Source organism: Macaca nemestrina, chromosome 9 (assembly GCF_043159975.1).
Source record: "Macaca nemestrina isolate mMacNem1 chromosome 9, mMacNem.hap1, whole genome shotgun sequence".
In the NCBI taxonomy this organism is placed as follows: Eukaryota; Metazoa; Chordata; class Mammalia; order Primates; family Cercopithecidae; genus Macaca; species Macaca nemestrina.
The window spans coordinates 115,077,558-115,101,822 of NC_092133.1; the positions used below are offsets into that span (position 1 = coordinate 115,077,558).

Here is a 24,265-nt window from a genome sequence, read left to right on the forward strand (position 1 = left end):
GTCTACAGATCTTAAATTATATTTCCAAAAGCAACAGCTCTTTTCTATGAACAATGGCAATACTTGTTATGGGTTTAAATAGGAATTCTTCATTTGGAATATTTGAATATGGGGACATTCTGGGAAATGTCCAGAAAAAAAAAAATCCCGCCAAGGGTTCAGCAAACAGTTGCATAACCCTCTTTTTATCTGGGGTGTTGACCCAGTCATTCATTCCATGTTTGCTGTGGTGAGTTCAGCAAAGCTGGTTGCCAAGACAACCTTAATCCGTGAACAGAGCCAGCTCCATTGGTGGTCAGTTACAACACGCTTTGTCCCGTCGGGTGTCCTGTAACCGAATGAATGGAGAGACAGAAAACAAGCACCTTCAGTAAACATGACCTAATGAGAGCGGTGTCCTCTAACTGCCTGGGAGGCACCGGAAGAAACCTACCAGGAGCCAGGACCCTCACATGGACAGAGGCATCACTTCCCAAAGAAGTCCATGTCATAAAGGGTCCCTTGGTTGTGGGGTTTAATGACATAAAACTATTCTATTCACTTCCAGGGCTAAGGAAGTATTTTTGGATTTATTGCACTGTTCTAAACACTATGTAATTAGATGAGCTTGGAACTCTGCAAGGGGGGCAGTTTGTAGTGCAGATCCGTTTCCCACTGAAGTGCATGGAGGCTGCAGGAGCGGAGGTGGAGGGGATGTAGGTTTGTAAGAGAGAGGAGTTCCCCTGCGGGGCCCTCAGACTGCAGCTAGGATAGGGCGTGGTTGTGCTGGGCAGGGACCCCGCACCTGTGCCCCATCCTGCAGGGCCAGCAAGTCACCCTTCCTCTGAGGCAGTCTTCAGTCTACACTCTGGCAAACAGTGCCCCCTGGAACCATGCAACATGGGGATCCTGGAACTTTCGTGTACGAGTGTTTCTGAAAGGTCAGAGCTCAGTGGCAATTGCAATCTTACTTAAATTATTTCTGCGGCTCCTTTTCGATTATTGATCGAGTGTGTTGTAATGTGCTGGGACACTTGTGAATTCTAGTATCATTAATGTGTGAATCCAGGTTGATAGCAACAAAGAGTCATGTATGGAATGCCTAACCAAGAGGCTTAGATTTCCATAATCACTTAATCTTGATTCCTTTAGGATTTCTTTCGCCAAATATATCTTTCCAGAGATAGCAGCAAGTCATCAATTTCATAATGAAAGATACTAACCGGAAGAACCCTGTTCAATATAAATGTACCTTTAGTGGTATTTTATTCAGCTCTGCTTAACTAAAGAAGTATTATGAGTTGTGTACTCATTTGGAGTTTTGTGCTCCGAATCACCTGAGAAACTTTTATTAGACATACGGATGCTCAGACCACATCACAGATCTGGAGTGGTGCCCAGATACTGGTATTTATATTAAGTTCTTTTGCTGTTGCAGACACAGAGCTAAATTTAAGAGTCACTAGTTTGATAAATCTGAATAACTTGTGCCTTTCCAAATTCACTAGATGAATACGGAGATCTAAATTTTTTCCCACATTAGCAGTATTAATCTGGCCTGAGATAGCATTTCACTGTCCTGAAGGAAGAAGTGCATAGGGCTTTTCAACCAACATTCGTTTAATTGCTTCTTATGAAGGGCATAAGGCTGTGAACTGATCATTTTATTGGTAAACCCAACAAGTCCAACTCCCTCAGGCAAAATATTAGGACCTAACACAGATTCAATAGGCGTGAGAGAGACGGAAATAGGTATATCCATTTGAGGTTCTGGACTAAGAAGGAATAACTGTAGCATTTATCAAGTATTTACTACGTGTCAGGCACTGTTTCTGTTTCGGTGTTTTATGCATAATATACTCATGTAACCCTTACAGTAACTTAGCCCTCACCATGTTACCGGTGGAGGATGTTCAGGTTCTTGGCATTTTGAACAAAGAATTGGACAAAACTCACAAAGCAAGGAAAGAATGAAGCAACAAAAGCAGAGATGTATTGAAAACGAAAGTACACCACACTGAGAGGGATTAGCCAGAGCATAGGGGCTCAAGAACTCAGTTACAGAATCTTCTGGGCTCCAAATACCCCCTGGAGGTTTCCCACTTGCCACTTGGTGTTCATCTCATGCAAATGAAGTAGTAGCCCGCAATCAGTCTGATTGCAGTCTGCTTGCAGAAAGCAACCAATCAGAGGCTAAAATGAAGTTACAAAGTTGCACTCCTGTGCAAACAAAGACTTGGCCCTCAATGAGAGGTACTTTCAATATTCCATCTGCTGTGTAGAAAAGAAGGGGTTTGCTAAGGGAGTAGCATCTGGTCCTTCTGTTACTTAAGCTTGGAAAGTTGGGGTTTTCCTTTCAATTTAGTTTTCAGAGGTCAGCTTGAACTGGCCTTAGGTTCCCTGCCTCCAGAGCCTATTCTCTTGCCTCAACCACAACCTATGGTAAATTTATCGTCATGCCTATTTCCCAGATACAGAAATGGAGGCACTCAAAGGTTCAGCACTTTGCCTAAAGTCACGCAGCTAGTAAACAGCAGAGCTAGGAATGGGAGGTGGGAGAATCCTTCTGGAACCCTCTGTCAGCCACTGCACTCTACTGAGGCAGGTAGCATTGTGTCTGTCCTGAAAAATCAGCCCTTTATGACTCTAGTAAGAACTTTTTCATTCAACCATCCTCAGTCTCCCATTTGTCATGAGCAGCTTATGAACTCATCACACAATCTTGCTACAGAAAAACCCACCAGAATTAGAATTAATTCTTTCCCAGAAATATAGAGAAGGAGAACCACTCTTCTTCCACCTAACTGGAGTCTTGGAGGACAGTCTCAATGTGTATTTGCCGGCAAAAATGGGTGAGTGGATAGAGGTTGGAGAATAATTAGGTTGCCCTGACCCTAATTCCTTATTCTACATCTAATATTGTGTCTGGCTAAGCCAGAGAAAGTCCCAGCCTCTAGGTTTTATGGCAGCCTAAGTAAAAGCATGACCTCAAGGCTGACTCTAAAGAGCTATTGCAGGAGATCTTTGGCAGCTCCAATTCCATCCTTAACATATGCTGGCCACATCTGCTTTCATACTCACCCGTCAAAACTCATTTCCACCATCACCAAGGGGCCATACAAATTATTCTGTAGTCACTTTGGCATATTGTAAGTTTTGTATTATTACTTCCAATAAGCATCTCACTGGCTAAAGCTTAGAATATCTTGTTTGTTGTTGGGATTTTTAAAATATAAACAGGATATAGAAGTATATAGTATGGCTGGGCACGGTGGCTCACACTTGTAATCCCAGCACTTTGGAGGGCAGATCACTTGAGGTCAGGAGTGCAAGACCAGCCTGGCCAACATGGCAAAATCCCATCTTTACCAAAAATACAAAGATTAGCCGGGCATGGTGGCATGCACCTGTAATCCCAGCTACTCGGGTGGCTGAGGAGGAGAACCAATTGAATAACCCAGGAGGCGGAGGTTGAAGTGAGCTGAGATCGCGTCACTGCACTCAAGCTTGGGCAACAGAGCGAGACTCCATCTCAAAAATAAAACAAAGTACAGTATGCAGGTCCACAGTCACAAGAATAGCCACTCTCAACTGAGTGAGTGTCAGTTACCGCCACAGTGTGCCCATGAGCACCCCTTCCTTGAAGTAGTTGAGAGTTGGCCACCACCAGCTCTCCCCTTGTCAAAAGTCACACCTCTGCTCTCAAAGGAGTCCCAAACAAGGATGTCTGGATGCCACTTTCTCTCCAATCTTGACATGCCAAAAGGATAAAGAATAAATAAACCGGCTTGCCACATTTGAGATGCTGCCAACCTTTGGCTTTACAGAAATGGTCATTTTAAAATGGTCTTTGGGACAAGTGGTGTTGGTCCCAGTGGCCTCACACAGAACCTCGTCACTGATGGAGAGGAATGACAGATGTCCTTCTCCTCCTCAGCTCTGGAGCATACCATAGGGACACTCTGTGGCGCTCCCCTGTTCACAGTGCTTTTGCTAGAGCACCATCATTGTTCATTTCAGAACAGAAGAAACTGGAAAACAGTCAAGCTCCTTACTTCTGAGCATGCATACCTGGGCCCAGCCCCACCCAGGCTCACGCAGCACCTTGGCTAGAACCTAAGTCCCACCCTCACTGTGGCTGTATAAATTTACATGTGATTTTAATTTAAAAAAATAGATGCACAAACCCCACTCCTTGCCCAGGTTTGCTTTGTATAGCACCCAGAACAGTGCATTCCCAGTGTGGATGCTGAATAAAGCACTATTTGATGATGATCTTCCTTCTCAAGCCTAAGAGCCCCTACTTTCCTCTGTAACAATAAAAGCCCTTGGCTGTTCAGCTTCCTTCTTACCCCAAAGCAGAGATCCCGGCTGAAGATCACATTCTAGAGCTTTCTGTGCCCACTGCCCCTTGGCCTCCCCTGCAAGGGTCCTCAGTGTAATTGCAGGCTCAGGTTTGACTTCCTTGGGAAATGTCTTTAAAATCAGAGAAATCTAAGCGGAGTTCGGAATCATTCTGAAAACTGTCCCCCACCCCAGCCCCCAGCCTATCTTCATGCCCTGCATCGGGGAACCCATGATACATTCAAAGGCCCGAGGCTGGGCTGGCCTGTGTTCATTGCAACAGCCTTGATCCAATCACTTGCTGAGGAAGAACTCCCGGGGAGATGAATGCCATTACAAATCTTACCCTCAACATGAAAGGCCAGTGATTGTTTATTAAATTGCTCTTCAAAGAGAAAACACTGGCAGGCACGTATCATTAAAATGGAAGCAAAGGGAAACGCTGTAACCTTCAACACCCGTTTTTCTCCATTAACCCCAGACCAATACCACTGAAATAGCTGGGAGGAACTTCTGGCCCTGAGCCCCATCAATTACCTTAATCTCAGCCCAGGGAGGGGTAATACAAACCATCCAATTTAAGTATTTCCAAACACTGCCATAAGAAAGAAAGAAAAAAAAAAAGAAAAAGAAAAGCCCTCAACCCGAACTCCACTGTCTCAAGTCCAGTTCAGAACAAATTGCAATATACATGAGTAACATGAAAACATAAAAGACATCCCCTCCAGTGAAAACCTTGCACAACTTTCCCAAGTAAGCAGAATTAATCACAGGGAACAATTACCATTTCCAGTCTGAATATTTATGACATAACAGAAAGCCCCTTTAAAATACTCAGTGGCTCATAATTTTTAAAAGAACTACAGAAAAAGAAAAGGCACTCTAAATTTATGATGGAAAGTTGGGGGGAAGTCTTGACACCCTGCCCTCTCTATTTGGTATGTCCCACACATCATTTTTATTCTTCTCCCTTCCAGAATCCGTGTAATTTTTTTTTTTTTTTTTTTTTTTTTTTTTTTTTTGAGATGGAGTTTTGCTCTTGGCCCCCAGGCAGGAGTGCAATGGCGTGATCTTGGTTCACTGCAACCTCTGCCTCCCGGGTTCAAGCGATTCTCTTGCCTCAGCCTCCTGAGTAGCTGGGGTTACAGGCGCCCACCACCACACCTAGCTAACGTTTGTATTTTTAGTAGAGAACAGGGTTTCACCATGTTGGTCACACTGGTCTCAAACTCCTGACCTCAAGTGATCTGCCCTCCTCAGCCTCCCAAAGTGCTGGGATTACAGGCATGAGCCACCGCACCTGGCCCAGAATCCCTGTAACTTTCACTCCCACCTTTGCTGGGATAGGTCAGCTGGGTGGCCATGGGAAGATGGGATGTGCTGAAGGCACTAGTGTCCTCTGTTCCCAGCACTTCTCTTTTCCACTCCAGGTGTTTGCACCTTCCCCAAACTCCTCCCTCTCCAGCAGCTGTAGAGGAGGCATTGGCATGCAGAAATGGACAGGACTAAGAGTCATGGTCCCTGCTCTACCACACCTGTGTGTGATCCTATGCATGGCTCATAGTCTGCTGGTCTGCAGAATGGGGGCCTTCAGTTGGAGCACTTCTGGTTTCCTTCTGCTTCTGTCAATTTAAGAATTCTGTGATTCAAGTATTGCTTCAAGAGATGGATCCATTCACTCATTCATTCGCTCATTCCCTGAATAGGTACAAATTGAGTAATGAGTATGTGTCAGGCACTGTTCTAGGTTCCAGAATGAAAGCAGTGAACAGAAGTGTCCCTCTGTCCCTCATGGAACTTACACTCAAGTGGAGAAAACTGGACAACAGCCAAGTACACAAGTAAAAAGAGTATAATTTCAGATCACAAGTAAGAAGAAGGTATGTCCAGGGTGAAGCCATGGCTTTTTTAGGCAGCATGGTCAGGGGCCTGAATGAAGTGTGGGAATGACCGATTTCTGGGCTATTACTCAAACAGTAGTGGGAGAACCTTCCAGTTATTTCAATATTTCAGAAAGTTCCATAGAAACTCTGTGTTCAGCCAATATGTTAACTAAAATTATTCTTAGCTTTTGGCTCGAAATAGAGCCATTTGAAATGGTATTATTGATCATCTCATTCCTCTAATTAGCTAAATTAGTGATCCTGAGAAGCTTAATCTGATTAAAATATGGAAAAATCAATTATCATATTACTTATAAAGTTATTGGATGGTTGTGAGTGGCAAATATTTGAGACCAGTGACTGTGAGACTAGACATCTCTACCTCTAGAATGGATGTTGCAAGCCTTCCTCTTATCCAAAAGAGAAATAACACCCTTGTTTTGAACATACCCAATTTTTCAACCATGATTGTGTGGCCTGTGGATTAACCAGATTCCTGTTCTTTCCAAAGACTATTTTTCTGTAATTTACTATGATTCCACTTGAGACTGCAGGGAGAGAGAAAATATATCTAGTGAAATTTTACGCTTAAAAGCTGTTCTTTTGAAAGCTATGCTAAGAGAAGGAGCTGAAACTATTAGCTTAAAATTTAGGAGAAACATTGAATTTCAGTTACTCATTCTCTTCATATTTTCCAGTCTCTTCAGGTATCCAAGCATTCATACAATAACTTTAGTTACGAAACATCCTGTATCTCTGCTAGACGCCAGGAATACAAAATGAATAGAACACCACCTCTGCCCTTAAGGTGCTTACAGTATATAGTGGCTCAAAGCATGTACTAAATTATATAGATGAAGTTTGTACTTAAAATATAGGTTAGCTCTTACATTGGGTCAGTAAGAATTATGCTGCAGTAACAAACAATTCTTTTGTTTTGTTTTGTTTTGTTTTTGAGACAGAGTCTCGGTCTGTTGCCCAGGCTGGAGTGCAGTGGCACAATCTTGGCTCACTGCAACCTCCACTTCCCGGGCTCAAGCAATTCTTCTGCCTCAGGCTCCTGAGTGCTGAGATTACAGGTGCCCACCACCATGCCTGGCTAATTTTTGTATTTTTGGTAGAGATGGGGTTTCCCCATGTTGGCCAGGCTGGTCTCGAACTCTTGACCTCAGGTGATCCACCTGCCTCAGCCTCCCAAAGTGTTGGGATTACAGGCGTCAGCCATCGTGCCCAGCCCCAAATTTTTGGTGGCTTAAAGCTCCCAAAGTTGATTTTTTCAGTCATACTACATGTCTGTTGAGAGTTAGCAGGAGCCCAGAGGAGCTGGGGATGGGAGTGGTGTCTATTCTTCCTAGATATTTAGGTATTCAGGTTGATAAAGCAGCCACCATCGTGCATATTACTGGTTGTCATGCCAAAGAGAAAGGAAAGCTCTGGAGGATCTCAAGCAGGAAATTCAATCTTCTAGCACAGAAATGACACATGTTTTATATCATAACTCATTGGCCAGACTAATCTCAAGAACCCACCTACCCACAAAGTGGTCAGGAAGTGGGATCCTACCATGTGCCCAGAAAAGGAAAGAACTGAAAATATTTCATGAACAGCAATCATGATTATGATAGATATAAAAGAGCCAAAAAAACCTGGTCTCTGGTCTCCAAAAGCTTGCCTGCTAACAAAATTTGTTTCATCAAGAAAGAAGCTAAAAGTCCTTAAAAGACAAGTCTAACAATGCCTCAGGGAAGTATAATTATTTTGTTATTTACATCATCATGTTGAAACCTCCTGTTTAATTGGAAAGCATGCCCTCTACTTGCCCTCCACTTCTCTGTGGAGTGTTTTCAGATTAAGAAGGAGGGGTAAGAAGAGGTGTAGATGTACCTATCCCCTGGAAGCACGCAATCCAAAAAGTCATGAAAATCAGACCCTCAGATTCCATCAAGACTCTGCAAATAAGTATGTGTAATTGCTCAATCTCCAGTCTCTCTCATTAATCCCATCCTAAGGAAGAGGAAAAGTGGCCATTGCTACCCTTTTCCCATTACCAACTGGGCAGCCTCCCAGGGCTGAAGAGCAGAGCTGGGAGTATCAAGAGAATGTTAACCTTTCAGAAGCCCCAGAGGAGAGCTGGCATTTACACTGAAGCAATTAGCCAGCAATTTTGGCATTTGTGATTGGCTCACAGAGCCAGCAACCCAGCCAGAATGCTTTTCTAATAAACATTGAGTCTGGAAAGTGTTCCCCAGAAAAGTCCACTGTACAACAGCAATCTCACATATGTAAATAATCGTTGGGCAAGTTTGTGACAGACTCTCAATTTTGATTAGATATTGTCCATTTAATTAGGATGCTGATCCCAAAACTACTGGAGGGGATGGAAGACAGGTTGTCATTCCAAGTTCTACTGTGGCCAGCAACTGACATGACTTCTCAGTCTAACCAGACTTAGAATTGCTAAATCTTTCTGCTTAGAATTTGATATGAAATACTAGAGGTCTTCAAAACATTCATGGAAATATTATGAAAAAAATTCATGTATTTCCATTTTTTTTGCACCAACATAAATTTGTACTAACTTGTTATAACATGTTTCAGCAGGATCTAGTTTGAGGCATTCTGAAGGATAAGACATCAGTTGGAAAAGAATCCCTGTCACAGCAACATGAATTCTGCTAAAGTAAAACAAGAACAAACACCAAATTTGACGCTAGGGCAAAAGAATGGTGAAATCATTAGTGCTTTATAAAAAGTTAATAGAGACAATGCCCCAAAGAAAGCAGTAGTTTACAAATGGCTCATTTATTTTAAGAAGGGGTGAGATGATGTAGAATATGAAGCCCATAGCAGCAGACAATCTACATCAATTTGCAGGGAATAAATTACTTTTGTTCATGCCCTAATTGAAAAGAACCAACAATTAAGAGCAGAAACAATAACTAACATCATCTCAATTAACTAACTAACAATAACTGACTAACAATCAACTAACAGTAACATCATCTCAATTGGTTCAGCTCACACAATTCTGATGGAAAAACTGAAGTGGAGCAAACTTTCCACTTGATGGGTGCCAAAATCATTGCACCCAGATCAAGAGCAGAGGAAATAGAAAGCAATGAACTTTGGGAATTCTAAACAAGTGGCGTCAAGATCCTGAAGCATTTCTTCAGGAGAAGAAACACGTAACCAGAGATGAAATATGGCTTTACTTGTACAATCCTGAAGACAAAGCACAATCAAAACAATGGCTACCAAGAGGTAGGAAGTGGTCCAGTAAAAGCAAACATGGACCAATCAAAAGCAAAGGCCATGGCACCAGTTTTTTGGGATGCTCAAGGTATTTTGTTTATTGACTTTCTCAAGGGCCAAAGAACAATAACATCTGCTTTTGAGAAAGTTAATTAAGACATTAGCAGAAAAACACCCAGGAAACCTTCACCAGAGAGTCCTTCTCCACCACCACAATGCTCCTGCTCATTCTTCTCCTCAAACAAGGGCAATTTTGTGAAAGTTTTTATGGGAAATCATTCGGCATCCACCTTACAGTGTTGATTTCAGTCCTTCTGATTTATTTTTGTTTTCCAGTCTTAAAAAATTGTTAAAGAACACTCATTTTCTCAGTTTATCATGTAAAAATGATTGTATTGACATGGTTAGAACCCTCAGTTCTTTAGGAATGGACTAAATGGCTGATATCATCACCTATACAAGTATCTGAAACTTGATGAGCTTATGTAGAGAAATAAAGTTTATATTTTTAACATTTATCTTGTCATTCTATTTTCCATGAACTTTTTAAGTTCCCTTGTAAGAGAAAAAATTGCTTTGAGGATTGAAAATGTTTTGATTTTTAAGTGACACCAGGGTAAACTTTTCTACCTGTAATCCTCAAACCACTGTAATTATAGCTAATAAATATAATAGTAATTCTTATGATACCCAACGGAAAAAAATATCTTTTATGACCTTGTCTATCTCCAGGCTAAAACACTCTATCTGCATGTTCTAGGTTTCTTCAAAGGCTGGTCCCCAGCCATCTCCCCTCTGTCCTTCTACTTTCATACACCAGCAAGTCATTTACCTGAAACTTCTCTCACCAATGACTTCTTAATTGCCCAATGCAACAGCTTCTTTTCCTACTTGACATTCTGCATCATGGCATATCAGGAGAGTATCCTGTGGGTAAATAAATAGGCTTCAGGAGCAGTAAGACCTTGAATCCAGGACCTACTCTTATAAGCAGTATGATATGAAGTCTTGGAAATCTAGGTTTCCTCATCAGGAAATGAAGGTAATATGAACTCCTATGTCATGGATGTATCTCATGATGATTAAATAGAATAATATGTGTAAACAGTCTGACAGTGCTTGGCACAAGGCCAGCCCTCAATGTTTCATTATTGATTTTAGTATTGAGCTGGGTGTGGTTCATGCGTGTGATCCCAGCACTTTGGGAGGCCAAGGCAGGAAGATAACTTGAGGACAGCCAGGGCAACATAGAGAGACCTCATCTCTACAAAAATTAAAAAATTAGTCAACCATAGTGGCACATGCCTATAGTCTCAGCTACTCAGGGGGCTAAGACAAGAGACTCACTTAAGCCCAGGAGTTCAAGGATACAGTGAGCCATGATTGCACCACTGCACTCCAGTCTGAGTGACAGAGCAAGACCCTGTCTCTCAAAAAATAAAACTCATAAATTTTTGTTAAAAGATATTAGTATTGGGGGTGGTGATCACTGTTTTCTTCTTCATACACTCTCTTCTCCCCTTATTTGGTTTCTATGATACATAATTTCCTAGTATTCATTTAAAAATGTTGACGATATTCTCGCTTCATGCACCAGACCTCCAAATCTCCCTCTCCTGTGTTCCCACGTTAGTTCAGAGGCACACCATTTCTCCCCTGGATTATTACAACAGTCTTTGAGAAACATTCCCCACACTGGAATCTTTGCTCACTCCAGTCCATGCTCCACACGCATACACAATTCAGAAGCAAAAAAAACCCTTTAAAAACCTTCAAACATGGCCCTCTCCTGATCCGAACCTTTTCAAGGCTTCCTGGAAGTAACATGACCACAGTTCCCATGGTAACCCTCTCCTTGGAAGAGCATCCCTGGAGACTCCCTCCCATTGTTACCCTAAATGTTACCTAAGCCTCCTCCCTGATTTCATCTGAATTTTCCTCTATTTAGCAAAACTGTCTATGCCAAGGGTCCCCAACCCCCAGGCCATAAGCCAGTAGTGGTCTGTGGCCTGTTAGGAGCCTGGTCGCACAGCAGGAGGTGAGCAGAGGGTGAGCTAGCATTACCGCCTGAGCTCTGCCTCCTGTCAGATCAGTGGTGGCATCAGATTCTCATAGGAGCACAAACCCTGTTGTGACCTATGCATGCGAGGGATCTAGGGTGCACGCTCCTTATGAGAATCTAATACCTGATGATGTGAGGTGGAACAGCTTCATCCCAAAACCCTCCCTACAACCCTACCCCTGCCCCGGGTCTGTGGAAAAATTGTATTCCACAAAACAGTTCTCTGGTGCCAAAAAGGTTGGAGACTGCTGGTCTACACTATTTGTGGCTTTGGTTGGTAAAACGCTTTTAACTTCATTTAAGATGAAGTTATTTGATGAGTTAGGAAACGTTCAGCTACAAGTAACAGAAAAAAACCATCAATTCAACTGACTTGAACCAATAAAGCATCATACTATGTCCTGTATCGAGAAGTCTGAAAATTGAGTGGCTTTTCAAGGTCTGTTAACCCAGTGGCTCAACAATGTCATCAGGGACCCGAGTTCTTTGCATGCTTCTATTCTGTCATCTTCAGAATTCCTGTTTGATCCTCATGGTTTCAAGAAATCACAACCTGACATGGCACTACCCAGTGGACAGTATGCGGTCACAACCAGCGATGAGCCAAGCATCTTTATCTCCATTTCATAAATAAGAAAATATAGGCTCAGATAGGTTAAGTGACTTGCCCCAAGTCACACAGCTATTAGTGGTAGAAACAGGATTTGGACTTCTATTTACCTGACTCCAAAGTCCACGCTCATAAACACGTGGTTCTACTCCTTCCAAGCATGGGAACAAATGACTCTGCCCTGGAAAAAGTAGAATTAAACGTAGTTTAAAAGTAGGATTCGGCCGGGCGCGGTGGCTCAAGCCTGTAATCCCAGCACTTTGGGAGGCCGAGACGGGCGGATCACGAGGTCAGGAGATCGAGACCATTCTGGCTAACACAATGAAACCCCGTCTCTACTAAAAATACAAAAAAACTAGCCGAGTGTGGTGGCGACGCCTGTAGTCCCAGCTACTTGGGAGGCTGAGGCAGGAGAATGGCGGGAACCCGGGAGGCGGAGCTTGCAGTGAGCCGAGATCGCACCACTGCACTCCAGCCTGGGCGACAGAGCGAGACTCCGCCTCAAAAAAAAAAAAAACAAAGGAGGATTCACCAGGCTAATATTTCACACACCCTCCATAAGACCTGGATTTCTATCATCAATCATCAGCTATAGCCACCATTCTCAAAAAATATTAGTAGTGTGCTTATATTACACAAATGTGTATAATGTCTTAATCTTTAATTTCTAATCAGAACACACATTCAGATAATGTTTTCATATAATGGTTGCAATTGGCTTCCGTGTGTGATATGTGAGTATACATATATGCATGTATATTCATATGTAAGTATGTGTGTATGTGTACGATGCCATTTCATTCATAAACCAACCAAGGGCCAAAAAAGTTAGGAACCCCGTCCCATTTTTACGGCTAGTAAGACAATGAGGGGTTTTAGGAGACATTTTGATAACCTCCTGACACAATATTCTTTCCTGGAAGACACTTAAACTAACCAATTGCTTCCATTCTAAGTACAGGGAATTGTAGCAGAATTTCAGTGAGCTTTTTTTCTAAGTGACATGATGGCAATGTCCTATCAGATAAAGGGACTCAGTGCAGGGAGCACATGTCATACCCAGCAGTGGTGCACCAAGAGAAACAGCACATCAATCTCGCATGTCACGTTTTCTCACAAACCTCTGTGAACCACATCCACCCTCCATATTTCTTGCCTTTTTTTTTTTTTTTTTTTTTTTTTTTTTTTTTTGAGATGGAGTCTTGCTCTGTCACGCTGGCTGGAGTGCAGTGGCGCAATCTCGGCTCACTGCAACCTCTGCCTCCCAGGTTCAAGCGATTCTCCTGCCTCAGCCTCCCGAGTAGCTGGGATTACAGATGCCCGCCACCGCGCCCTACTATCTTTTTTTTCTTCTTCTTCTTAGTAGAGATGGGGTTTCATCATGCTGGCCAGGCTGCTCTCGAACTCCTGACCTCAAGTGATCCACCTGCCTCGGCCTCCCAAAGTGCTGGGATTACAGACATGAGCCACCACACCCAGCCTCTTTTTTTCTAATAGGAGAAAAGGCATACAAATATATTTAATATGTACACACAGGAGAATCACCTTTCCTCCAGTCCATATTTCTATCTGGGTGAGTACCAGAGACGCTTGATAAGTAAGCAAGCAAATCCCTCCTTGATTCGTGGAAAACAGGAAATGTGAGTTATTTGCCCTATTTACCTTCCAAGAGAATCCCAAAACAAGTGAAGTTAGTGAATACTCCTACCCAAACACACACGCTGATTTGCATCCTGCCAGCCTGAACCACTTGCCCAAGGGCTTGTAAAGCAAATTGGAGACTATAAATAACTCAGGTCTAATCCTCAGGGCAGGTGACAGGGTCCTCAGACTGCTTCAAATGTGTGTCCTGATGCCTGACTCCCCGTGTACACAGCAACACCGGTCCCAGGTCAGCGAGCCCTGCCGCTGCGCCTCTGCACCACATTGGCTTTGAGAAACGATACAGCTCCCATGTAGGCTTTTCCTCTCTTTCTGCGCCTCAGAAGCTCAGGATGGTCTGTCCCAGACCACATTAAGCCAATCAGATCTAGAGCCTGAGCACTGGCCGGGCGTTTTCCTCGCTCGAGCCCAGTGGCCGCAGGCCGACCCCCTCGGCGGCCCTGATTTACGCATCTAGGTATTAGGGACAGCCTTGCTATGCTGATTTTGGAGTCTGGCAGCATTTCCTGAAACGAAATGGTGGTTGGGCTAAGGCCTGGCAGCGACCTCCCGGTGACACGAGCTCATGAATACGCGGGTCTGTTGCTGCTTCTGCGGCGTAATTCTCCGTGCGGAAACCTTCGGTTAGGGGCCGCCGCCTCCCTCTGGTGCAGAGCCAGCCCCGCCGCCTTATTTCTCTTGGCCGAGTTGACATTACTGTATGTTAGCTTTGCTCTACAAGTTCCCGTTGTAGAGAGGGGTGCCTCCACACATGGGGAGGATGCGGGGAGACGGAAGGAGGTGGGCGCATGTGGCTCTCCAGTGGCACCCCAGCGCTGCGCGCAGACCCGTGCCTTGAAGGATCCCAATTCCAGAGACAATCAGGGCGTTCCCCCGGAACTTCAGTTAATACCTTTACTCTGAAGCACTGTGGGCAGGCATGTTTTAGCAGCAGGGGCCAATCATCTGTTCTTGCCAAAATCTCCTTTACCTCTTCCCCGTCTGGCTCTGGGTGGCCAAGGGAAATGGCTTGGCGGGCTGGAACTGCCTCAGGTTCAACTGAAGGGAGCCTGTGCTGCCTGGAATCCAGAAGGCAGCACAGCTTTCTTTGGGAGCCCTCAGGAGCCTCCTGAGAGCTGGAGCCAGAGAGCGTTCCCCTTTGTGGTTACCCTGACACCCGTCCCACCTCCCCTGCACGTGCTTCTGCTTTGATTCAGAACAACGGAACAAAATCAGATCCACCCCAAAAGAACACATGCCTTAAAAGTAGAGGAGAAAAAGTTGTGGAGCCACAGTTGCTTCTGCTTCCTGACTCATCATATTCTACAGAGCCTTTCTATTACATAGAAAATCGGGCTGCGCGCAGTGGCGTACGCCGAAAATCTCAGCAATTTGGGAGGCTGAGGTGAGCGGATCACTTGAGGTCAGGAGTTCGAGACCAGCCTGGCCAACATGATGAAACCCCGTCTGTACTAAAAACACAAAAATTAGCTGGGCGTGATGGCGCCCGCCTGTAATCCCAGCTACTCGAGAAACTGAAGCACCAGAATTGCTTGAACCCAGAAGGCGGAGGTTGTAGCAAGCCAAGATCTACCCACCACCCTCCCTCAAAAAAAAAAAAAAGAGGCTGGCTCATGGCAAACATGTTAAATAAGTTTCATCTCGAGTGCCGGCTCCATTTAATTGGTAATGATGTTCTAGAGCACTGTGCTAAGAAAGCTTCTGAGGCTGAATTCAACCAGCAGGAAGGAATGCTAGTATCTTTACTAATTTCTTTTTTCCCCCCTTTTGCATTATTTATTTATTTGTTTGTTTATTTTTGGTAGAGGTGGAGTCTTTCTATGTTGCCCAGACTGGTCTCAAACTCCTGACCTCAAGTGATCCTCCTGCCTTGGCCTTCCAAAGTGCTGGGATTACAATAGTAAACCACCACTCCTGGATTATCCTTTACTAATTTCATTCATGGATGAGAGATTGGAGGAAAGGGGAAAACTGCCACATATTTTCCAAATAATTGTCATCTTCAAGGTAGGAGACAGGGCCAAACCTGTCTCTGCGGACAGATCAGTGCAATGGTGAGATTGCGCCATTGCACTCAAGTATTGAAACCCAGGCTTTACCACTTTGTAGCTGTATGATTTGGGGCAAGGTACTTAACCTCTCCGAATCTCACAAAGCCTTATCATTATGTGGAAATCATATTTAAAATTATTGGGAAGGAGACAGGATGTGACATTTTAAAAGCGTCACTTTCCCCTGTCCTGAGAGGTAGAGGTCCATAGGCCTGGAATCAGATGGGCATGGGCCTGAGCCTTGGCTGTGACTGCAATGTGGGATGAATGGAGGAGATCTAGCAGAGTAATGCCCTTATAGAGGGAAGGTTTGCAGAGGGCAAGCCGTCTAAATAGAGCTGGATACAGAGAGGAAATCATAGAAGAGTCAGGGACAAGGACAACCAATCCAGTTCCAAGTGGATGATGCAGGAGCTGAGCCTCAAGTGCTTCCCAGCCAGGATGGAAACTGCTGTGGCAAATTTTTTCCTAAGGTCCCAGGACGATGCCAATAGCACTTAGATGTGAGTGCCCAGACCTCAGGATCTGGCACTGGAGGGCAAAGGAGGCACATCTTAAATATTTGATTTCTCCTCCCCTTTTCCCACCTGCTAGTTTCCTCTAGTCATGCGCCAGCCAGTTGTCCATGACAGAGAAAGGCCACTGGGATGAAAGGGTGACCCTGTTCAATTGGAAGCCCTTTGATTTTGCTGAGCACACTAGTGGCTTTGGCTGTGTGCACCAGTTATGAAGCTGCTGTCTCTCAGCTCCATGTCTCCCTTCTGTATTCGGCTCAGTGATGCTGAGGTCAGACCCGCAAACCACACTTCTATATCGCCACCTGCTCTGTTAGGCTCCACCAAGAAGGGATTCAAAAGGGAGACTGCAGGGCTGGAAGAGGAGAAGGGAACATATTTCTTCTTGTCTGTTTCCTCCTCTTTTGAGCATCATGGTAGCAACACTATTTCACTGCAGCAGAGGCAGTTCCTTTCCAAATCAGAATCCAGCTGCCAGCTTTTCTAGCACTTGCACAGCCAGCTTCCTCACACCTCAGCCTTACAGACACCAGCACCAGATAGACGATGTTCCCTCAGTGGAAATCTGCGTCCCAGACCCTCAGACTTCTTCTCCCAACTCAGAGACACTAGCTCTGACTAAGACGTGCACTTTCATCCTAGGTGAGAATCCCACCTTCACAGGGCCCACCCCCAAGCATTTATGTTTTTATAGCTCCAAACTCTTCCCTTAGTTCTTTCAGTCCTTGGGGTGGTAGCTGCCCTCTGCAATTGCTACCTCTGGGATATCTTAATATACATTCTGCCATTTCAGTTAACTGGTCAGTAACCTAATTCTAGTTAGCAATTCTGTACATTAAATTCTCTCTGTGAAAGTCACTGGTGTGGTTTCTATTTCCTACCTGGACCCCGGACTCTGAGTCAAACCTGAGAATTCTAATAGAAGAGCATGGAATTGCTCTGCATCACAGAAGGAAAAGAATGTGAGCCTGCCACAGCAATCCAGGAGCGAGGGTGAGAGGCAGTCATGGAAGCAGCGAAGGGGGCACCCAGCAGACAGGCAGCCTAGAGAGGACACAGGGAGTGGGGAAAGGGGGTCAAAGGGCTTTAAGAGCATTTTAAGAACCACTCGTCCGAGTGCAGTGGCTCATGCCTGTAATCCCAGCAGTTTGGGAGGCCGAGGCGGGCAGATCACCTGAGGTCAGGAGTTCGGGACCAGCCTGACCAACATGAGAAACCTCGTCTCTACTAAAAATACAAAATTAGCCAGGCATGGTGGCAGGCTTCTGTAATCCCAGCTACTCAGGAGGCTGAGGCAGGAGAATTGCTTGAACCTGGGAGGCAGAGGTTGTGGTGAGCCGAGATTGCTCCATTGCACTCCAGCCCGGGCAACAAGAGAGAAAATCTGTCTCAAAAGAAACAAACAAACAAAAAACCGCCCTGCCTGCTAGTCCCTCCTCTCCCCTTTTTTTCCAAACCTTCAATAAAGTCTACTCCATCCATAGGTACTATGAAGAGAGTTAATCATTTGTTTTAAAGACTTTTGAGAAGCTTAGAGATCGACTTGATGCCAAGTATTATCTCATTAACTTTTACACTTCTAAGAACTGATCATAATCCTTCTCGTTACAACTGTTGAGAAAAAGCTGAGTCTTTGATGAGCAACATGAGCTTTTGATCAAACAAGTGTTCAAAGCAATGACTGCCCAAGGATTCTTAGAAATCGTATAACTTTTCTACTATTGAAGAAATGTTTTTCTTTTCACTCTGTTCACTTCAAGGCGGAGCAAAAGATAGCATTGCTGGTGAGTTGTTCAGCATTCTTTGGTCATGTTGGAAAAACGTTTTATTTCTGTTGTCAGAGATGAAGAATTGTTAAAAACAAAATCTTTTTTATTCCTCCTAAAGACATTACAGCTCGAAAAATCTCTGATAGTTTCCTGTAGCATGTATTTTACTATTCAAGGAGAAAACTGAATGGGTTTATTTCTTCTTATGTTACATCTCAGCTTTAATAAGTAATATCTGGCTGGGTGGCTCATGCCTATAATCCCAGCACTTTGGGAGGCAGAGGCGGGTGGATCACTGGAGGTCAGGAGTTCGAGACCAGCCTGACCAACATGGCGAAACCCTGTCTCTACTAAAAATACAAATAAATAAATAAATAAAAATAAAAATAAGTGATGTCTTTGAGCTAATTTATGCTCTCCATGCCTTATGATCATCTAGCTGTGTGTTGGGAAGTCCAGGATGGTGGCTTTTGACGAGTTGTGCTTTAAGGCAAACCATGGAGTAGAGAAAGATGGACAGCAGAGGATTTGGGGCTTTAACAGACACATAGCCTGCTTAGGAAGAAGCTCATTAGTCTGGAGCTCCTGCCCCTTGTCTTTGTGAAGTCATGACTGGCCCCCTGGTATGCTGCTCAGAGGCAAGGCAAAAGAAATTTATGGGAATCAAAGCTTATAGAAACAGCAACAACTTTAAGAGGCAGTTTGTTTAACCAAATTAAAATTGTTCTTTTTCCCCCCTCCACTCCCAGAAGTGCATTTCTATTTTCACTGAGTTAATAAAGAAATGCAATACAAACAGATCTTCTAAGTTCTCTGAAGCCTATGTCCCGGTCAGGCTAATAACTGCAGCCCAACACACTGCAGCCACTGCGATTATGTGGCAGGTGTTGTGTTAAGCACTTTATACATTATTGCTCATTTAATCCTCTCAAGAACACCATGAACTAGATATTATTTTCCACATTACACAAATGAGAAGATTGTGGTTGAGGGTGAAGGAGGTTAGAGAACTTCCCAAGGGTTCTTAGCTTCCAATTAGGATAGCCAGCATTTCACTCAAGTCTGCTCTATCGGGGTCCCCAAGCCCCCAGGTCCATGGTTTGTGGCCCATTAGGAACCAACCCACACAGCAGGAGGTGAGTGATGGGTGAGCCAGTAAAGCTCCTCTGTACTTGCAGCCACTCCCCATTGCTCACATTACCACTTGAGCTCTGCCTCCTGTCAGATCAGCAGAGGCACTGGATTCTTTCTCATAGGAGCACAAACCCTACTGTGAACTGCACATGCGAGGGGTCTAGGTTGTGAGCTCCTTATGAGAATGTAATGCCGGATGATCTGTCACTGTCTCCCATCACCCCAGATGGGACTGTCTAGTTGCTGGAAACCAAGCTCCACACTCCCACTGATTCTACATTATGGTGAGTTGTATAATTATTTCATTATATATTACAAAGTAATAATAATAGAAAGAAAGTGCACAGTAACTGCAATGTGCATGAATCATCCCAAAACCATTCCCCTGCCCTGGTCCGTGGAAAAATTATCTTCCACAAAACGAGTTCCTGGTGCCAAAAAGGTTGGGGACTGTTGTGCTACATTCTGTAGCCTGTGCTTTTACCCACAGTGGCATAAAGACAATCTGTTTCTGGTTATATGATCACATAACTAGTTGTACGTTGGACACAATTTGGTCTCAAACTTCATTTTGGAAGGAGAAACCTGTGAAGACAAAGTCTGTTTGGCTTGATATGTTGGAAATCACTACAGAGATTCAGTCCACAGATCTGTGTGCTGGACAGTGGGGAGGGCACTACTGAAAAGATGTAGAAGTGCCTCAAGACTATACAGACCCTGCGCTCTGCTCTACCCCACAATGGAATGGTACCTGGACCTGACACATTGCCATTATAAATTGACAAAGTGGACTTTTTTTTAATGATAAAAAGTAGCTGGTGAAACTATGAGAAGCACAGGCATTCATTCAACAAATCTTTATTGTGCATCTGCTATGTGCCGGGGACTGTGCCAAAGACACAACAGTGAACCATGTGGACCCTTGGCCTTCAGGGAACTTCTTGCAGGTCAGTGTGCCCTGTCATGCACAGGGGTGAAAGTGTGCATTGCTAATGCCTTTGTGAGAGTGATAGCTCAATGCATAATTTTTAAAAACCTTTAAAATGTGCTGATGCTCTTCCTATTTTTCTTCTTTTTCTTTCTCTTTCTGAACCATTTTGTCTTCGTGCCATAGGTGGTACAGAACAAGGTACGTGGGGGTGGGGGAGGGGCTGTGAGGTGCCATGAATGGTGGCACCAGAATGGGCTGTCAGGGCCATCAAGAGGTGAGGGACTGTGTGTGCAGGGGGAGGGCTGGTCTGGTGAGGAGTCAGGGCCTGGGTGAGGCAAGAACTTTCACATGGAGGGCAGCAGGGTGAGGAAGATGTAGAGACATGGAGGGAAAATAGCAAAAACAAAATGTGTTTACTCTTTGATGTAGCAAAATTGCATCCAGAAATTACTTTGTGGGAATTAAATAGCAAACCTAGATGGGCCAAATATGGACACAGAGAGGTGTGGGTCACATCATCATTCATCATAGCAAAAATTTGAAGACAACTGAAATGACCAACCAGAGGACACAGGACTCCAGAGCCCACACAGAGGTACACAAATGGATATTCATTAAAACCATGGATGACAGTGCAGATCTGGGATGGTAAGAAGGAGAGATGAAGCTGAGAGGCTTGGTTACCCCAACTTCACACCATGCAAAAAGAAAAAAAAAATCACCGCCTGGTGGCTAAATGGGAAAGACAAAACTTCAAAATTATTTAGAAGAAATTAAGGAGAAAGATCTTTATGGCTTCAAAATGGTGAATTTCTTAAAACGCAAAAATTTTCCAACTTTAAAGACAAGTACTGATAAGCTTCACTAGGTTAACATGAAGAACTTCTTTTTATCAAAAAGGCCCCATAAAGAGAGTGAAAAAATAAGCCACACACTGGAAGGTAACGTTTGCAATCTTGGAAGTGACAAAGAATTTCTCCAAAAAGCTAAAAAAAAAAAAAAACCAAGTCAACAAGCAAATAGGTAAAAGATGTAAACATATATTTTACAAAGAAAAAAACAAATAAGTAGTAATCCGGGAAATGCAAATTACACCATACAGATGTACCACTTTACACATACCAGATTAGCAATTTAAACAGAAAATTTGACAATACCAATCAGTAGTTAAGCCATGGAGCAACAGGAACTCGGACACACTGTTCGTGGGAGTATAATTTGTCACAATTTACAGGAAAAGCCATTGGATATAATCCTACAAAGAGGCACACACCATATGACCTAGTGGCATGGAGCGGTGACATGGACATGGAAGGGTGGCTCACAGGCACTTTGCTCAGATTCAAGAATGTTCACAGCCATATGTGCTGGGTTGAATAATGTTCCCCCCAAAATTAATATCCTCACCAGAGCCTTGGAATGTGGCTTTATTTGAATACAGATCACTGCAGATATAATTATTTCAGTTAAGAGGAGTTAATAGGGTGGGCCCTTGATCCCATGTGACCAGTGTCCTTGTAAGAAAAGGAGAAAAGATACACATACAAGTAGGGAGACCCCCATGACTATGGAGGCGGAGACAATGGAAGATGTGTCTAGAAGCCAAGGACCGCCAAAGATTGCCAGCAATGTCAGAGGCTAAGAGAAGGATACAGAATTGCTTGTTCACTGCAGCCTTCAAAGAGAGCATACCCATGCAGAAACCTTGACTGCAGACTAGCCCCTGAATAAGAACGTACTTCTGTTGTTTCAATTCATCCTATTTGCAGTCGTTTCTTATGGTAGCCTTCAGAAACGAGTGCATCATGTTGTTCATAATGGCTGGAAGATACAAACAACCAAATATCCATCCTCCAGAGAATATGGAAATAAATGGGAGAATATTCATACAATGAAAAACTACACAGCTGTGAAAATGAATGAACTATAGTTTGACATATCAACATAGAAGATGCCTTTACTCTTTCTCACGACTTATTGAAATTCTGACTACTCCCTGAGGAGACCCATTTCCAGTCCTTCCTCCTCCATGTAAATGGTAGCCATGAGAGCTACCATTATTTATTTATTTATTCATTTATTTATTTATTTTGGGGATGGGGTCTCACTCTGTTGCCCAGGCTGGAGTGCAGTGGCACGATCTCAGATCACCGCAACCTCCGCCTCCCAGGTTCAGGTGATTCTCCTGCCTCAGCCTCCTGAGTAGCTGGGATTACAGGCACACGCCACCATGCCCAGCTAATTTTTGTATTTTCAGTAGAGATGGGATTTCACCATGTTAGCCATACTGGTCTCGAACTCCTGACCTCAAGTGATCTGCCCTCCTCTCTTCAGCCTCCCAAAGTGCAGGGATTACAGGCATGAGCCACCGCACCTAGCCAGAGCTACCATTTATTGACTCCTTCTCTGCAATCGATGTCGTACACGCCCTTACGGGTCTTTTCTCTAATCCCTACAACAATCCTTTAAGTTAGGGATTGTTAGCCATCTTGAAAAGAGTTAGACAGAAATATTCAGCGCCATTAAATGACTAACCTAGGTCGCCCAGCCAAGGTATCAGGCCCTATTCTCTTCTGCAGCTGAGCTCCAGGAAACATGTTTCTCCCCGCTCCCCCCAACCAAAAAATGCAGCCAACCAGATACATAATATTATTTTGGGGTCTGTAACATTACCATGACTCATGATTCTCTTCAATTCACTTGCCTTTCATCTTGCATGTCTTCTTTCTAAATGTCTTATGTCTAATTATTTCATTTACCTCCATCATCTTCCAAAAAAAGGCATGAGTGCCTTATATTCCTCTGGATAACATAGGACTAGGAACCAAGAAAATGCATAGCATTCAAATACTTATTGAGCTTCCATTATGGCAAGCCTTGTCCTTGGTGGCTGAGTTGAATCGAATCTCCTGCAGCCTGTCACAGCTAGTCATACAGGCAATACAGGCAGCAAAGGACTAAAAATGTACAGTGAATGCTTCCTTATCTGTTTGTTTTCCCTTCCTAGGAAACTCTGCCTACACAGTTGACCAAAGCTCAAGCAGAATGATGGGACACACTATTGTCAGCAGTAACAGGTCCACGTACCTACTAGCCGCAAACAAGCTAGGTTTCCATGCTTTCTTTTTGGTATTTCTCTACATCGCGTGTCTAGCAACAGAGTAGAATTAGCAGCTTCCAGGTTGCTAGGGTTTAGAGGCAGTGACAGATGCAGAATGAGGAAGCAAACAGATTAATATATATTAAATGACTGCATTAGTGCTCATTACTCTTAAGTTCAGTACTTGTGTGTATATGTGAAAGTGGTATTTTTCCATGACTCTCACCATGGGAGCTGATTAAAACAGAAGCACTCAGAATTAGCCCAGCAGTCCAAGCCAGCATCCCAACTATTTATTCCCTCTCTCCCACTCCCACCCTTTCAAGTGCCAGGCATAATTGTTATTCGATATAATGGCTCATCAACCTACAGCTCTCTCACCCAACCCAAAAAGAATTTGGTGACTTAAGGTTTTGACCAAAGCTCCATTTCATCCTGTGCAAAAGTGATTTGGAAATCCTTTTTATCCTGGATTTCTGACAAGAAAATCCAGCTTACGAGGTCAGCCAAGATGCCACCAAAACAATATGCAAGGCTGGGTATGGTGGCTGATGCCTGTAATTCCAGCATTTGGGAAAGCTGAGGTAGGAGGATTGGTTGAGCTCAGTTCAAGACTAGCCTGAGCAACATAGCAAGACTCTATCTCTACAAAAAGTAGAAAAATTAGCTGAACGTGCTGGCAGCTGGTTTTTAGCATTTACAGACCCAGCTACTCAGGAGGCTGAGGCAGGAGGATCACCTGAGTCCGGGAGGTAAGGGCTGCAATGAGCTATAATTGCACCACTGTGTTCCAGCCTTGGTGACAGACCAAGACCTTATCTCTTATAATAAAATTCATATACATATATATGCTTTATTGACTACTGTGTTCCAAGCTCTGCTGGGAGTAACTGGAGGCAAATGTTAATGCAACCCAAAGTCCCATGCTTTATACTTGGGGATGCCTTCTCCAATGCATGCTGAGAAGACCTGT

General features: G+C 43.9%; 1 long non-coding RNA gene across 11 annotated transcripts in view; it reads right to left on the reverse strand.

The window, feature by feature from the left end:
* Nucleotides 1-24,265, reverse strand: part of LOC105479964 (uncharacterized) — a 295,667-nt gene that overhangs the window by 150,238 nt on the left and 121,164 nt on the right. For all 11 annotated transcript variants that reach the window (XR_011608178.1, XR_011608182.1, XR_011608179.1 and 8 more), the window contains one exon: nt 10,291-10,385. This is a non-coding gene — a long non-coding RNA (uncharacterized lncRNA). The remainder of the gene's footprint in view (nt 1-10,290; nt 10,386-24,265) is intronic.